Below are 10,915 nucleotides of genomic sequence, written 5' to 3'. Positions count from 1 at the left end.
CATTCTAAACCAGCTCAGCCTGTCTGCATTATTTATGTCTTTGGTTTACAACTTCCCAAAATTTTTGGAATTTCTACCTAAATATTAAAGACTTTCTCTACCCAAATACTAAAATATCTACTTAATTAAATGAATTAAAAGACAAACTAATACACATTTTCTATTAAAGATCCAAAGAATTTAGCCTTAGATAGCATTGAAGAGTTTAGCATTTGAGATTTATGATTGTGTAGACTTACGGTTTGGAATGTCTCATGAGGTTTAATGATAGCCAATCACTTCTGGTTTTATCTAGACCACAGTGACCTTTTATGCATCCTGTTGATTTAAGTAGAAAAATATTCTCTTTAGTTACAGTATTCTTTGTATAAGCTTTTGTTTCTTTCTGTGGACGGCTTTCAGTGGTGTCTGTGGGTTTCCCACTCAGTGTTGACCTCAGGGCAAATACGGTATTAGCAGAGTTTGTCTGGAGCACCCCAGTATCCTCTTTGCCCTGTTCTTATTTTTCCCTTTAGCCTTAGGCCTTCAGCACATACAGCTTGTTTATCAAAACCCTCTCTCAAGAAATGATCAGAAGCAAAAATCACACTAAAGATATGAGCTATTTCTAGTAACTCTGAATTTAAATGCATTGAAGTAAAAAAAAAATAAAATAAAAAAATAAAAAACAAAACAACAACAAGATCATACTGAAGTTCCTACAGTGGAATTTTAGTTTTCAGCAAGTTCATCCTCATCCTCTCAGGCCTGTTGTCCATGTTTTCTGTTCCTCATTGGTGGGAGTCAAGTTTTCTTTGCATATGCATAAGCCCATTCATTTGCAGTATGTGGCAAGTGAGAATGGGGTGTGCAGGTATGGTGTGTGTGTACAAAAGTGCTATAATGTTATTGTCAACATAAAGGGGGGTCTCCGTGGGCATTTGCAATCATGCCATGTAGAATTACCTTTTTATTATAAAGTCCTTTCTGTTGTCATTTATGCCCTGAAAATTAGTAAAGAAAACATTGGAACCACATTTCATATTAGGGAAGATATTAAAGGGTAATGAACAAATGCTTATGCTTTTGAAAGTTATAATATTCAAATGTTTCTTCAACTTCTTTCCTACCTCTTATGGTTTTTGACTCCCTTATTTTATGCCATCAGATCTAAATCTACTATATACTGCTACAGAGCTGGGGCCTTCAGAGAAACTGAGGCAGCACAAAGACCCCCCTCTTCAAACCCTGTTTTTTGCACCCAAGTCAGAAATATTTCAGACATGTAGCTCAGAGTAACAGGAATGAGTTTATTGAAGGAATAGGAAAAGGGAAAGGAGATACTTTCAAGGGAGAGTGTGGGTCCTCTTAGAGAGGAGAAGGCCAATGTGCCTCTCCTGCTCTCCAATTTTATTGCGGATCCCAGAGAAGTTTCCAGAGAGTCTTGCCCAGGTCTACCTCTTAACTTTTGACTGACAATAGGGTAACATCCGACTTTCCAGTACCCACTGCCATGGCAACGCTAGGTCACTTTGGCCAGTGCTGACCAGTTCTATTCCGATTCTTAACCATACTTTCTTACAGATTTGTGGTTAGGAGCAACTATCCTTGTCTCCTAGAGTTTCTCCCCCTTGAGGGAAACACAGTTTCCTCTTATCAACATTATTTTCGGTCTGCATTTCTCCTTCAGTTAACAGTTTGCTAAGGAATGTGACGTATCCTGTCCACTTAGGCCAGGCAGATCTACAGGTAAATTGCTTCTTAGAAAATATGTGGGGGTCACCACAGAGAGCCATTTTTTTAGAATTATTCTCTTGACCTCCTGTTCTTACCATCCTCATCTCTTTGTCCCCTAACATATACATACGTATATGTTAGTAATAAATCTTTTGAGTACTTTTTTATGCCACACATTTTAGGGGAAAATGTTATCCCATCTCTAAAGCCACATTTTAATTACCTGGTCAGTTTTTTGAGTAGTGGAGCAATTTGCAGGACCCTTTCCTGACAGTCTGAACCGTCCATGCAAAGGAATCCCCTAGTGAACATGTCACCGAGTGATTTCAATTTGGTGTGTGTGTTATCAGCACCAGCAGTACCAGGAATGCTGATACAACTGTCATTGAGGAGTGGAATGTCACTGAAATCTAAGAAGTTAAGTGAGGGCCTGGCAGCCTTGTCGGCTCAGCACTCACCCTGAAAATAAGAAGACGTTCAAACTGCAGACATGTTTATGATTTTCTTATTAGATGTCACAAGCAACTCAATCCCTTCCAAACACAGGAACAATACTGAGAGATAGATATTAAAATTTTAACCTGCAACAACTGAGAGAGAAACCTTAGCAGATGGCAGAGTAGAAAACAGACAGTAGTAAGAGCTCTGAAATAAAATTTTCCTGGATTTAAATCTATGATCTTCCAATTACAGGGTGGAGCAAATTATTATCAGCTATTAGGGTCAGTCTTATCTGGAAACTGGGTATAAAATGTTTACTTTATACTTTATACATGCATGGGATAGAATTTGTAAAGAACAAACTCAGACATGCGTTCTTACAAGATTTTCGATAAATGGTTGGGAATTATTGGATCACTACCACAAGTCTACTTTGAATTCTGTACCTCATTGTCTTACAAAGTACTTGTTAAATTCACCTCTGTTTTCAGTATAGTCTCTAGCTGTTATTGCTTATGGTTTTCCTGTTCTTTAAAATTAGTGACTTATTCATGTTCATATACCTAAGCTCTGTTATAATATCCTGAATATGGTAATAACAATAGCAGACAAATTTTAGCAGATATTTCCTATTAGCCAGGCACTCTACTAAGATATGTTAAATTAATTTTTTTAAATTCTCACAAGAGTCCCATAACATTAGTATTGTGATCTTCACTTTGCTTAAGTGGTGCTATCAAGTTTTTCCATTGTCAGAGAGATAGTGCATTTTAGAGCCTGGATTCCAAACATGGGCGTCTGGGTCCAGATCCCAGCTTCTGATCACTATGCAATTTATATCTGAGAGCAGGAAGAAGCAATCTAAATAAGGTGGCAGAGTGCCACCCAGTGATAACTCTTGGAATAGCAGTGAATTATCCAGAAATCTGGGGAGATTCAAGCAAATCATACCAAGAAATCCTCTCCTCCAGAGAGGAAGTCATGCCAAAGGATAGAATTAACATTTAGTGCCATTGAGAAATCAACCCATTACCAGGGGTGGTAAAAATGTGAGAAATATTTGGTTGACTTCATTTTTATTTGGAATTTATACCTAGAGCACTGATGGAAATGAATTAAAGAAATTGTAAAAGCTAAGCATGTTAAATGCTAAACATTTTCAACACTATCAAAAAATGCATTTAAAAGAACTAACAAATCCATATTCCAAGTATCTGCCTTGAATGAACTGCTGCACTACAATGCTTCATTTATCTGTGTTCTGAAGCTCTAGGAAACATGTTGAGTAATAGATTTCATTTTCTGATCAAAAGATTCATCAACACTATTTGGCATTAAACTCTAGGATGAATTAAATATATATTGATTAATAATTAATGGACAGAAGAGTGAGTGGATCAATAAGAGCCAGGCCTATATGACAGGGGTGTACAGTGATTAAACACTAAACTCCTGTGTTATTGGGGAAATATTTAAGAGTTTTTATGTATTTGTCTCCTTCCCAGTGAGAGAGTTGTTTTCTCCTAAGGCACAATCAGAAAGTTGTTCTTTCAGCCCCAAAGCCAGAATGTCATAAAACTCTTTTAAACATCAGTCTTGGTGGGACACCTCTCAGTGTGCTTAGAAAGCATGAGCAAGAGAGAAAATTGATGTTAGAATAAACAACAGCAAAAACACACACAACAGAAGTATCTGAATAATGGTGGATATTTTAGAAAATTAAGAACTCTTTGATGAAAAAACAGAATTCTGGAGGAAATGAGGTTTATTTGTTATTAGGTATAGGGACTTTGTTACATATAAACATCCATTTTGGTACAATTGGCATGGTACTGGAGCATCCCAGGATTCCTAAAGAGGAAATGCTCCACCATAGACAGTTAATTTCACACCACCACAAACCATTCTCTGCCTAAGCACGCTTTCCTTAGCTATTACAGTGTTCATGACGAATGTAGTAGTCCAAATCTCCCATTCCAAAGTCTAAGTCTAGTCATTACCTGTTCACCTTTCTGCTATTCTGCCTCTAATAAGAAGCATATTCAGAAAGAATCTAAATCCATTTAGGGGGCCCCCAGCTGATGACCACAAGCAGTTGGCATACCCAAAGAGGTAAGTAATGCCTCTTAGAAAAAACTGCCAAGTCAGTTAGTCCTTTTGTGTACATCTGTGTTCTTAGCAACACGTTGAGCACTTACAATGAATCTGACAAGTTATTATCCCCAAAATGTTTTCATTTTACATTGACAAAAATACGCTATGTAATTATCACAGATAAAGGAAGTGAATGAAGCTCAGAGAAGGTAAATAACTAAGATTATTCATCTGGTAAGTGCCACTCAATAATTGAAAGTCCCAAAGAGACTGAATAGGCATGTATTAGATACTGTGTAAATAAATGCAGAACACAAAACACAAGGCATAATTCAGAAATGATAAAGGGAAAACAAGGCAGGAAAGAAAGGTTGAGATCATATATCATAGGTTGATTGCTGAAAATCTGAGCACAGAAATAGAATTAAGAGAACATAGGGAAATGGATATCCAACATGTCTCCAAAACTACTTCACTGAAATTTGTACAATCTCAGACAAGACATTAGAAGGAAATGGATTTCCATCAAGTAAGGAATTCTCCAAGTGTAGTTTGAATTATTTATAAAAAAAAAAAAAGGAAGAAGAAAAAGAATTGTGGGCCAGGCAATACTAGAACAAATTTAATCCTTTAACTAACTAAACAAAGAAGAAGGATGAGAAGCAAAGGCCATTAACATTTCTAGATCACAAATTTAGAGATATACCTGTATTTAATCTTACCTAACATGTTTACTTCTGGTTATTTATACAAAGATACACTTTCCAAAATTTTTTCTGCACTGAAGTATTTAGCACAATGTTTATAAAATTTAATAAAAATTACAGTAAACAAACAAGAAAAATGTAGGTAATTAGCATTGCCAGAAAAAAGGTACAGAATGTCCAGCTACATTTGAAATCCATATAAATGAAAAAAATTTTAGCAAAAGTACATCCTGTACAATATTTAAGGCATACGTAAGCATAAAAGCAATGGTGTCCATCTGGAACAATGTGTGATGTACTTTTATTAACTAAGTCTGGTAGATTTATTTATTAAATAATAGTAAACTTTTTAAAAAGCCAGATTCAAACTTTTACATGCAGATTTTACATTGAATTTTAGCTAGGTCAAAAAGATGGAGCATTTCATCTCCTTTTGCTGTTTACCATTACAATCTTTTTATATGCTTCGATTTCTTTAAAGAATATGTTTTATGATTGAAACTTTAAAAAGGGGTCATTTCTTTTTAAGACAATACTTTTGAAGTGTTAGATAAAATTACAGAAGAGCTAACACCTCTTCAAAGGAAGTCTAGTTCATTAAGATCTTTAATAATTTTCAGTTATAACTTTTATCTATACAGATAAACAGGGAAAGAGAGAGGGAGAGAGTGCAGCTAGATACATTAGGATGCTCATGCTATGGTAATTCTAAACATCGTCATCTTTTGTTGGTCCTAACTTTATCCCTAGATATGGGCATGGAAAGTATCAAGCATGTCTCAGATGCCAATCATTGAAAGGAAAGAAAATTCCTAGTATAGTTTTAGACCAAGCTCTGTGCATACAGCAGGAGGATTATAAAAACCTAACAAACAAAAAAATAACAGCAACAGAAACAGCCTTTCAGCCTGTCTCTGGGAAGCAAGCATGCTAATTTGTAGTCTCCCCACACACACGCCTGTCTCATTATAAATCCACTCTCTACAATGCAGCAGCCAAAATGTAAACCTGTGCTTAAAATCCTTCCACCGCTCTCTGTTAAAGGCCTGTCCTTAACATAGCCTGTAATTAGGGTAACTGGGTTCTCCAGGGGCCACCTGTTGTTCTGCTATAATCATTTGTGGTACCTCCCTTTCACTCTCAAAAGTGATCGAGTTCACACAATAAATTACAGTTAATTTCCAAATTCTGTTTTTTCCTCCCATCCCATCCTTCACTCCACACCCGCCAGACATTCTGGATTTCTTTTGGACACTGGAATATATACCACCCTACTGTCTAACTCAGGGCCTCTTCACAGGATGGTCTAAAGCCCCTTCCTCTGCTGCCCCTTCCCCTCTTAAAGGCTAATACCTTCTGAAATTCTGTCCATTAATTACATCTTAGTCCAAATATTGCTTTTTTTCCCAGATAATCCTTCTCGTTTTCCACCAGAATAAGAGTAATCATCTTATTATTTAATTCTTTTGGGTTTTTTGTTTGTTTGTTTGTTTGTTGGTAGTGCTGGGATTGAACCAGAGCCCTTGTGCATGCTAGGCAAGTGCTCTGCCACTGAGCTATATACCCAACCTCTTATAATGTATTCTCCTGGCTCCTTATACTTTTCCATTCATCACAGAAGTGATATGACTTTCGTTGACAAGGTTATTTGATTAATGATCGCATTTTCTATTTGACTATACATTCCTGGTTGTTTTCTTATTGTTTGTTTTGTTTTGTGAGTCATTGTAGCCAGTACCCATAATTGTGCCTGGCAGATCATTGGTTCTTGATAATTACTTATTGATCTAATAATTGAAGGAGCTGCATAAACTTTTGATGAAAGAATACATACAACCATAGGTACTTCAGTAGGGCTACTTCAAAGGAAAACTTGTGTGTGCTCTTTTGTAAAGAGTGGTTTGATGTCGGTTTGACTCCTGCATACACTGATTCATAATTGTTTGTCAATTAAGAAAGATTCTCCTACTAGTGTCTCTTTTTTTTTTTACTAACTACAGTATATTTATAAGTCAAGAAGCAAGCTCATTCTACTCTTTAAAGGCATCCACTATTTCTCCAGTTAAAGCTGATTTATGAAAGAAGATATTTTTCACGTACTCCACTAACTTTACTAAAATACTCTTCTACCTTATTTTTATAGGTAAATATGTACTTAACTTTTAATTGTCACTTCACATGATTTGTTGATCTCTTTTTAGATGTTTTTGCCAAATACTTTTGTTACAAAAGATGTCTGTAGGACTTTGGTTTTGCTGTCTTTGTGCTTAATTTTCATGTGGGAGAGGGGTTTCTGGAAGATCCCAAACTTTCTGTACTTACCATCTTCTCAGAATCCCTTATATTTGTTTGGATTTTCCTGGGAATTTTCAACATCCCACTCCCACATTTACTATTTCACATATCCTGTCTTGTTACAAACTGGCCAATGACAATGTAAAATAATGGTAAGTACTATACCATTATAATAACAATAGCAAGAAGGCACTGGTCTTTTACCAGGTGGCAGAGAGTTTTAAGTGTTTTTCATGTATTAACTCAGGTATCTATCAAGAGGGCCATAAGCAATGCAAAATGTAACAGAGCATTCTAAAGCAATTAGCTTGGAACAAAGAAAAGTCATTATGAAAACACAGATACTGTGCCTTGGGGGAAGAATGCCAAGTCCTTGGTTCAGGGAAAGAAATAAGCAAAAGTGAATGATTTTAAGTACATTCTGCACTTCAATTTCATGCTCGGTTTCAGGATGGTTAATGTTTGGCCTCTAACATTAATATTCTTTAATAGATCCTCTGGACAGTGGTATTGGCTGATGACAATAAAAAGATGCTTTGCTGCTACAGCTGTCTTTAGAACAAAGCTCCCAAGGCTAAAGTCTCTGCCCAGAAGATTAAAAAGCATCACACAATGTACATCCCACCTTCCATTGACTGTAGCCCCAAGGTTGGGTCACACATTTCCCCCACTAAGACATGAGAATCTACTTAAGGAACTTAAAGTACTCATGTCAAATGCAGATCCTGCTTCTTTTTAGGAGGAAGGTGTCATTTGTATGCTCCTGAGAAACGAACCCGAACCATGATTTGAACAGGAAAACTGGATTGGAAGTCCGTCTTCATGAAGATATTATGATGAAATCATGAATAATCATACTTGGGACAAATTTTCAAAGAATAGAGTATTTATGTAATTCAGGTAGCCTGTCCTCCTATAGAGTCTTCTTAGTTAATTTTTCGTGAACATCCAAGTTTTACCAACTCAAGTACCTTCTATTCACTGAGGTTCTGGTCAAGTAAGTTTTACTCAGAAATGCAACTTTTTTATTACTTTAGTGCTGTTAGAGAGATGTAAAAAGTGAAACCAGCATTAAGTATTGATCTCACAGTTAATTAACTTCTATCCTGACGTTAGTATCTCCGTAATCAATGGAACACATGCAAATAAAGAAAAAATGTTATTTGTAATAGATGTGTATTTGATTCTTCTATATATTACTCAAAGGAAAGAATCTAGTAAATGTTAAATTCTTTTTTTTTCTTGCTTTCAAGAATCACTTCTAGTCTTATTCCTAATAATGAATAACTTTTGTTTCCATGTATTCAGCGGGGTATATATATCATAACATGCAGAGATTCACAGTCCTCCTTTCTTTAGGCTACAAATCCCTTTTTCTCCTAAGAGGAACCTGGATTTCTACCGTTTCTCTGAAACTTAACTCATGAAATACTTAATAATTGACAGTATAATCTGAAAAGCTTAAATTATGAATGCTTCAAACATGTTACCTACAGATTGAGTTATTTAAAATGTAACTAAATAGTGTATATGTAAATTTAGTTACAAATTTAGTATATATGTATGTATTTATAAAATTTCTAGAAAAAAAGATTTAGAGAGATACATCATAACGTATTGGCTTATGTAAGTAGGAAGGCTACAAATAATTCCTATGAACTGCAATTGGGAAGCAGAAGACCCTGGAAGGCTGCTGGTGGTGGTCAAATGCCTGAAGCCAGGGAGCCAGTGTTGCACATTCCAGTCCCTATCCGGAGGTCTAAAAACTGGGAATAGCAAGGCCAGGAGAAGATCAGTGTGCCAGCTCCAGCAGGAAGAGACCAAATTCAGCCTGGTTCTACCTTTGTGCTCCACGTAGCCCTCCAACACATTGTATGCTGCCTATCCACACTGAAAGGGTCATACAATTCTCTCAGTTCAACAATTCAAATGTCAGTCTCTTTCAGGAACACCAGAAATATCACTTAACACATATCTGGACATTCTGTCACTCAGCCATGTTGACATGTAAAATGAACGATCACAATATCTCTGAAAATATCCAAAGCCATTCGTGTTCTTAAGAGGCATGCAGCAAGACATTTAAGTAGAACGTGCCACTAATTTTAACTGGTGACTCATGATGGATGATACAAATGTTGTTCATTTGTTTCTGATAATCAAATCAAATATAATGGTTTTAAGAAAAAATATACTTCTCTTTCTGCAACCAAATTGCTTGAGTTCAGCAGGCCATGAAACACTTAACTCAGCCTTAGAATATGGGATCATAGAATCTCAGCACTCCTGGCTTTTATTTTTAATAATGAAAATCACTGGTTGTTGTGAATAATGGATATATTTGCAGTTAAGGTTAAAAAACAATGCAGAAAACAAGTACAGTAAATTGTCTCCATCTACAGGATGTCAAATACAGCTCTAAGGAACTCATGCAACTTCAAGTTTCAAAATTAACTTGTTTTATTTCTGTAATAATTTGGTACAAATGTAAGTTACAACACATACCGATAGAAGTATTTTCTAATCAAACTTAATCATTTAGGAATTTAAGGTTTTCCCATTCTGACTATAGAACCTTGACAGTTGTATAGATTATTTTATAGCTATTTATCAGTTTAAAACATCTGAAAAAAACATAACAAAAATTAGACAGTGCACTACCATTAACTTACAGAGCATTAAAAAACTACAGATACCACATAGAAGTTATGATCTAAAGTTTATATTATAATTTCATAGTTTGATAGAAATCCTTGGCCATGTACGGCTATAAAAAAAATCTTCATTTTACCCCAGAGCAAATTTCTCTTCTACCATTACTCAGGTTTGACTAGTTTCCCTGTATGTGTTTCAGAATGGTCTGTGCCCTTCTTGGTATTTCAGGAGTTCCCTCTTATAAGGTACATGAATAATTTCTAAGTAGTAAAAGCTTCTCTTTTTTTCTAGTCTCAAAGTTAAACTTTTAAATAGAAACATTATCAACACCAATGCTGCTACAAATGCCCACACTAGTAATCTCTATCTTTACCTTCTTCCTCTATTTGTATTTCCCTATGTCTGACTATTTTGAAAGATGGATGAATCTGTCTAGGTTCTCCAATGAAAACCTCAACACTAAATACTCAGTTAAGAATTTTATTTTAATTTTCTCCTTCTTCTTCTCCTTCTTTCTTCTTCTTTTTTTCCCCCCTAGTACCAGGGATTGAACTCGGGGCACTCAATCACTGAGACCCATCCCCAGCCCTATTTTGTATTTTTATTTTAGAGACAGGGTCTCACTGAGTTGCTTAGTGCCTCACTGAGTTGCTGAGGCTGGCTTTGACCTCAAGATTTTCCTGCCTTAGCCCCCTGAGCTACTGGGATTACATGTGTGAGCCACCGCACCTGGCAATTTTATTTTTTTAAAGTATAACAACAATCCTATATGATAGGTGTGATTATTTACTGTTACAGGTGGGGAACTCAGGTGCCATATAATCATTTAACTTGGCCAAGTTTTCCTAATATGGAGACCAAACTGCAGCAAAACAAAACTAAAGGTATCACTGATGCCAAGAAGCTCATACTCCCCAGGAGCACTGCATTAGGGTTCTCAAGAGATTTATTATGAAGAATTGACTCATTTGATAGATGTTGAGAAGTCCCACAAAATGTCCTCTGTA

The sequence above is a fragment of the Marmota monax genome, unplaced genomic scaffold, assembly GCF_021218885.2.
Source record: "Marmota monax isolate L192 unplaced genomic scaffold, Marmota_monax_Labrador192_F-V1.1 WCK01_AAM20220418_F8-fsc00301, whole genome shotgun sequence".
In the NCBI taxonomy this organism is placed as follows: Eukaryota; Metazoa; Chordata; class Mammalia; order Rodentia; family Sciuridae; genus Marmota; species Marmota monax.
This window is presented reverse-complemented; position numbering follows the sequence as displayed.